The sequence below is a fragment of the Triticum aestivum genome, chromosome 3B (assembly GCF_018294505.1).
Source record: "Triticum aestivum cultivar Chinese Spring chromosome 3B, IWGSC CS RefSeq v2.1, whole genome shotgun sequence".
Taxonomy (NCBI): Eukaryota; Viridiplantae; Streptophyta; class Magnoliopsida; order Poales; family Poaceae; genus Triticum; species Triticum aestivum.
The window spans coordinates 654,913,831-654,921,279 of record NC_057801.1 but is presented as its reverse complement, the minus strand read 5'-3'; the positions used below and the strand labels follow the sequence as shown (position 1 = coordinate 654,921,279).

General features: G+C 41.5%; 1 pseudogene; it reads right to left on the bottom strand.

Annotated features, from left to right (window-relative positions):
* Positions 1 to 2,234: 2,234 nt before the first annotated feature.
* Positions 2,235 to 5,517, bottom strand: LOC123065964 (bZIP transcription factor ABI5 homolog; annotated as a pseudogene).
* Positions 5,518 to 7,449: the final 1,932 nt, after the last annotated feature.

Sequence of the window (7,449 nt, the reverse complement as noted above, 5' to 3'; positions counted from 1 at the left end):
CACGCATGTGTTGTCGCTACTAAGGGTACAAGATGGGGTTTATTCATATGTGAGTTTATCTTGTCTACATCATTTCATCATTCTTTAAACATTACTTCGTTTTTCAATGAACTTAATACACTAGATGCATGCTAGATAGCGGTCGATGTGTGGAGTAATAGTAGTAGATGAAGGATCATTTCGGTCTACTTATCTTGGACGTGATGCCTATATACATGATCATTGCCTTGGATATCGTCATGATTATTTGCTTTTCTATCAATTGCGCAACAGTAATTTGTTTACCCACCGTATGATATTTTCTTGAGAGAAGCCTCTAGTGACAACTATGGGCCCCGGGTCTATTTCCTATCATATTAAAACCAAAAACACGTTGCTGCAATTTTCCTTTTTTTGTGTTTTAGTTAGATCTATTTATCAAATCTCATACAATTTAATCTATCTCAATATCATTGAGGGATTGACAACCCCTTTACACATTGTGTTGCAAGTATTTGTTGTTTGTGTGCAGGTGTTGTTTACATAGTGTTGCTTGGTTCTTCTACTGGATTGATAACCTTGGTTTCATAACTGAGGGAAATACTTACCTTTCTTGTGCTGCATCATCCTTTCCTCTTCAGGGAAATACCAACGCAGAAACAAGCAATCACATCTCCACTTCTTCAGAAGATAGCAAAGGTGAATACTCCCACACACACATCCGAAATGGACCACACACATAGCATCACATCATATTAAAGCGTGAGTACACATCAACATATTACTAATTTTATTTTATTTTGTTTGTCTGAAGTTTCTGGCAAACCCATCAACACCTATAAACAATAACAACAACTCAAGTTCACTTGCTTTACCAGATAAACATTGAAATTTGGGTCCTGTCGGGTTTTTGGTAGTACTAGTAAATTACTATATCATCCCAAAAATAGTGTACATATCCTGCTAAACTATCATGTTTCAGTGACATCACCCCTTAGCTCCAAAAACTGGGATCTTAATCCCCTCAACTATCTTAAACTAGATAGATCACCCCGTAGAAGCTTGGTAGGTGGGTTTAGAGAGTGGTTTTGCATTTTCACAAATAGGAGATGTTGACTGAGGCATATCAGGGCCCATGTCTAAGTGTAATCAACTGTTTCTCCTTCCTAAAATCCCCTCTAACTGAAATAGAGCATGTAACCAGCATGTAATAAGATGGAGCCACGGTTTCCACTGTCCATGGGCACAACGATATCCTCCTGGTTCTCACCATCTTCCACAAATGAGGATGATGCCACTATGGGCCTATGGAAGGACGCCCAGCATCCGCATCCTGTGCCAACACGGCTATGGAAGTTGAATGGTAGGTCACCTTTAACCTGATGGATCTACCACAGCACCGCGATAGGGCGTCACCCTTCTTGGCTCTGATGTTCTCCTTTGACTAATCCATCTTCTTCACCAGCTGTAAAAAATCATGACGACATGGTGTTATCATCAGCACACACACACACATTAACTGTTTTAAGACTTGGCAATTTGGTTCTTGCAAGAAATTGGCAAATGATGGTAAGTATTGGAGGATTTTTTCTGAGAAGATGGACACAACCATAATAGTATGAAGGTTGATAATCTCCATCATGGTTGGCAACCAAGGAGCGCAACTAAAGGCTAGACAGACCCTCAAGTAGCGAGCTGTGACGGAGGGGAAAGGGAATTGACTACCCAAGCATTGCAATGGGTCACTATCATCAAGTCTCACGGGATCCCATGTGACCACTTATTTGAATACCTCAAATTTCACTGGATTTGAAAATTGTTTCAATGGCTCAAATTTCACCAACGTGGCAAAGAGCGCTTACGTGACCAAACTCAACTCGTGTGTCATCTCCACTTCTTTAGAAGAGAGCAAAGGAGAAGACCCCCCCCCCACACACACATCAGAAATGGACCACACACATTGCATCACATCATAACAAAGCACGAGTAGACATCAACATATTGCTAATTTTCTTTTGTTCCATTTATCTGAAGCTTCTAACAAACAAATATGCCTATAAATAGTAACAACAACACACAAGTTCACTCGCTTGACCATATAAACATTCACATTTGGGTCCTTATGGGTTTTAACTACCACGAGTAAATTACTATACCACCCCGCTCCTAAAAGGAAAGGTAACTGTTATCAACACGACAATTCATTCTCATCCTCCTGCCAGCACGGCTATGGAAGCTGAATGGCGGGTTACTGTTCACCAGATGTAGCTTCTGTTGTGCCACGACAGAGCGTCACCTTTCTTGGCGTTCACATTCTCCTTGATTTGTTCCATCATCTTCTCCACCAGCTGTAAGAAAAAAGATCATGAACACAAGGTGGTTTCATCAGCACGCACACATTGACTATGTTAAGACTTAGCAGTTAGATTGTTACAAGCAATTGGCAAGTGATCGCGGGTGTAGAAGGATTTTCATGCGATGGTGGGAAAATGTACATACCATTTGTTTCTTGGTCAGCAAAATCATCTTCTGCAACAAAACAATGAAATTGTTTAGTAACGGTAAGAACTGAAAAGAATAAGAAAACTGAATTGTCTCATGGTTTTCACTAGTCAGCAGGTTCATACCTCCTCAGCTTTCAGACGAGCTTTGCCCTCCTTGAGGTGGTCTAATGTAGCTTCAAGCTCCACAATATAAGCTTGTAGGATTAACAAGGGTAGTGTGTACATGTCAAAAACCTTGTTACTACTGTTGAAGAAATGGCATTGCATAAAAACCAACATTTTTGGCAGCAAGGTAAGTACATGTTTGGCATGCGATTGTGCAGCTGACTCATGGTTCTTGATCATGCGGAGGTGGAGGCGCTCGATGCTGCTCTTGCAGGACTGATCCTTCGGGGTGCCGCTTTTTCAGGCATCACCGTTATCCATCATTGGTCCATCTCACATGTAGGTCATCATGTCAGCCTGCGTCATGGCGCTCCACCCGTCCGATGACCTGGGGCTCACGATACCTACCCCACCTTAAGGAGGTGGCGGCGGCACCATGGTTATTCCCGTGTACCCGTTGGGGACGAACCCCATGTCGTCGACCATCACCGGAAAAAGGCCATTAGCCGGTGCCATCGGGTACATCATTGGGACAGGCTGCTACGCCTGTTGTGGAGTGTTCATCTATCCATGGACCATGCCGAGCGGCAGAGGTGCCTGGCCGGGGCCAGATCCCTGGACCACGCCGAACTTGACAAGGAACTGCTGCAAAATCATCTCTCCAAGCCCCCCCTGCCGGTCGTTGGCCACAACCGAACTGCCATTCCCCTCAAAATGTAAAATTGCGTGGTTGCACTACCTACTAGCAAGGTGATGTCCAATAGGGAGCTGCCATCTAACACTATGTGGGCCAAGTATCTTTGTATTACATTTCTTTTCTGGATTTCCCATCTTCATATTTCTACTGTCTCTCTTCAATAGTTGGCCCCACTAGTGTACTTCACATGCATTCATGATTGTCTGGCAGACACACTTTTTCTTCTCCCACACAATAAATCCAACCATTTTACCTCCTTAGCTAATTTAAAACATCCATATCTTTTAAACCATATATTCATTTGTGAAACTTTTTTTATATTTGAACTCCTTGCGCCAAAACCTTTAAAATGAGATCAATCTTGAATATTTTTAACCATATTTAAATATGAACAGATATTTCACATGTCAAAATAATATATTTCACAATGATACATTACATTTTCACTTTCTATAGTGGCTATTGCACAATTCAGAACCTACATTTCACTTTTCACAGGCTTTCTTGACAAATAAAAAGACCTATTTAAATTGCACATTTTTGAAGTAACATGTTTCACTCTTTTTAAATAAACTATTACACATGTTCAAACAATTAGTTTCACAAATGATACAATAGAATTTCACTTTCTGTAGTTACTCTTTCATAATTCAGAACCTACATTTCACTTCACACATGGCTTGGTTTAGGAAAATCACATATATTTCAATTACATATTTTTGAAAAAATATATTTCACTCTATTGAAACAATCAGTTCCACATTTATACATTGTAATTTCACATTTCATGGTTAATATTTTCACAATTTAGAACCTACTTTTTAAATTTCACTATCATGTTTCACAAAAATCACATATATTTTAGTTACACATTTTTGAAAAACATATTTCACTCTTTTGAAATAATCAGTTTCACATTTATACATTATAATTTCACATTTTATGGTTACTATTTCACAATTAAGAACCTACATTTTTACATTTCACTGTCATGTTTCACAAAAATCACATCTATTTTAGTTACACATTTTTGAAACAATAACATATTTCACTCTTTCAAAAAAATTCAATTTCACATTTTGTGGTTACTGTTTCACAATTCAAAACGAACATGTTACATTTCACTCGTCTGTTTCACAAAAATCACATCTATTTCAATTGCATGTTTTTGAAAAAAACATCAAAAACATTTTCACTCTTTCGACATAAACTGTTACACATTTCAAAAATTCAGTTTCAAAAAGTCACTGGTTTCTAGAAAATATGATGGTTTTAAATATTTCTGTTGAAATAGTGCTTTAAATTTTTTCTAGGTTTGGTTCACATATGGAGTGTGAAACATTGAAATTTAAATGTGTTCGAAATGTATTCAAGATCAGTCTTATTTAAAAGGCCTTGGCGCCAGGAGTTCAAATATATATAAAAAATTCAAGTAGGAACTTATGGTTTAAAAGATAGGGACGATTTAATTTAGTAAAGGTGAAACAAAAGGTTGGATTTGACCGAAGAGAGAGAGAGAGAGAGAGAGAGAGAGAGAGAGAGAGAGAGAGAGAGAGAGAACTATCATATTACTGCCATGTATCCATGCCAAAGACAAATAATGGGGGGCCACTAGCTGCATTTTGATGTTGTATACTAGTGTATAGCAAAAAATGAGAATAAAGTGGTGACACGTGCATGCATCTTGACGCGAGCAATGAATGGCGGATTTTTGCTGCTAGGTAGCATCACCGCACAAAAAGTCTTTCTGCCATTCCCCATAGTTGGCTGGACAGGAAGCTGCGGTGAGAGACGCGCGGCCTAAGGCTGGGCATGCACCGGTTGGGGCTCCATGTTATTCTCAGCCCACACCTCCTCCACTGTCTTCCGGCACAGCCAGGGAGGCAAGGAGAAGGACCCCTGCGGGCATATGCCGCTTCCTCCTCCATCCCCACCACCTCGGCTTCCATCAGCACCCACCAGAGGAGCCTCCTCCTTGCCCACCAAGCCACCGTCGAGCACCGCTTGGAACTCCCCGGCATTCCATAAGTTGCTCATGAACTTGTTCATGTTCGTGGACCCAAAATTGCGCCTCGCCTCGCACACCGACTATTGCAGCTCGTCCAGTGTAAGTGCGAAGATTAAAGACTGCTGCGCATGTGCAACCGTCTGCTCCTCACCTTCCAGAATGTGCGGGTGTGAGGTGACTTCTTCCTCGGAGAACTTCATGTCCTTGCTCATCTTCGATGCCATCCTATCTCTCCACTGTGGTCTCTATGTATGCTCTTTCTTGTGGTGTGTGGTTCGGTCTCGTGTGCCGCGCCCCCCTATTTATAGCCTGTCGCATGCAAGAGATAAGCATCAATTAAAGCATTATATAGCTATTAAATTCACATGATTGATGAAAAAGTTCAACTATATATTGGATAGATAGGGTGCTGCCAAAGAGCCAAACATTCACAAGATGCAGCTACCGTAGCGTGGCGACATGGTGCCACCCTTCTAGGCATTGACGTTCTCCTTGGACTATTCAATTATCTTCTCCAGAAGCTATAAAAAAATCAAGACCACAAGGTGTTACCATCAACATGCTTACATTAACTGTTTTAAGACTTGGCAATTATGTTGTTGCAAGGTATTGGCAAATTATGGTAAGTGTAGGAAGGTCTTTATCTTAGAAAAGAAGGATCACCCCTGGCGTCTGATACACACAGCCATAAGAGTATGAGGGTTGATGATCTCAATCATGGTTGGCCAATGAGGGAGCACAATTGAAGTCTATTCGGACCATTAACTAGCAAGTCACGATGGAGGGGGAAAGTGGATCAACTACCCAACCATTACAATGGGTGACCACTGACATGTCTCAAGGGATCCCGCATGGCCACTGATTTAATAGCTCAAATCTCACTAAATTTAAGAACTATTGGATGACAAAAATGTCACCGACGCGGCAAAGTGTGCCTACGTGACTAAACTCAACATGTGTGTCATCTCCACTTCTTCAGAAGAGAGGAAAGACAAAGACTGCAACACACATATCTGAAATGGACCACACACATAGCATCGCGTCATATTAAAACTCAAGTACACATCAACATATTGCTAATTTCCTTTTGTTTCGTTTGTTTGAAGTTTCTAACAAACCCATCATTAACAGTAACAACAACACAAGTTCACTTGCTTGACCACATAAATACCGACATTTTGATCCTTATGGGTTTTAGGTACTACTAGTAAATTACTATACCATCTCGCTCCGAAAAAAGGTAACTACTATCAACACCTATAAACAATAACAACAACTCAAGTTCACTTGCTTGACAAGATAAAAATTGACATTTGGGTCCTGGTGGGGTTTCGGTACTACTAGTGTATATCATCCGAAAAATAGTGTATATACCCCCCAAAACTTTCACGTTTCAGTCACATCACCCCTAGCGTCGAAAACCAGGATCAAAATCCCCTCAACTATCTTAAACCAGACAGATCACCCCTAGAAGCTTGGTACGTGGTTTTAGAGAGTGGTTTTGCATTTTCACTAATAGGATACGTTGACTGAGGCATATCAAGGCCCATGTCTAAGTGTATTCAACGTTTCTCCCTCATAAAATCCCCTCTAATCAAAATAGAGCATGTAACAAGATGGAGCCACGGTTTACGCTATCCATGGCCGCAATAGTATCCTCCTCGTTCTAGCCATCTTCCACAAATGAGGGTGACGCCAATATGGGCCTATGAGGAGGATGCCCAACATCTGCATCCTGTGCCAGCTCGATGAGCTTGAGTGCGTATGTGCTAATGGCAGGGCGCCACAGTCGAAGGCATCGGTTGGGGACATCCCACCTGCTTCAGACCGGGGTCTCGAGGCCACCAGACATGTTGCCATTGTTGCTGTCATCCATGGTTGGGATAAGAAGAATTGGAGAGGGTGAGGCAGGTGGTGAGCAGGGTCATCCATTCGCACGCTGTAGGAACGATAGTAGTCAGGGAGGCAGAGCCGCGGAGGTCGCCGTTGTCATCCTTCACCTTTCTTCCCCTGTTACATGTGGTCGATTCCTTGGTCAACATATGTTTTTACACTGATAGGTGGGTCCACGTAGGCAACAACATCTACAAAACCAGCTAGCAGGCCTCGGGGCTGATTTGTCCGGTTTAGGATAGTTCGGGGCTTAAGATACTTGT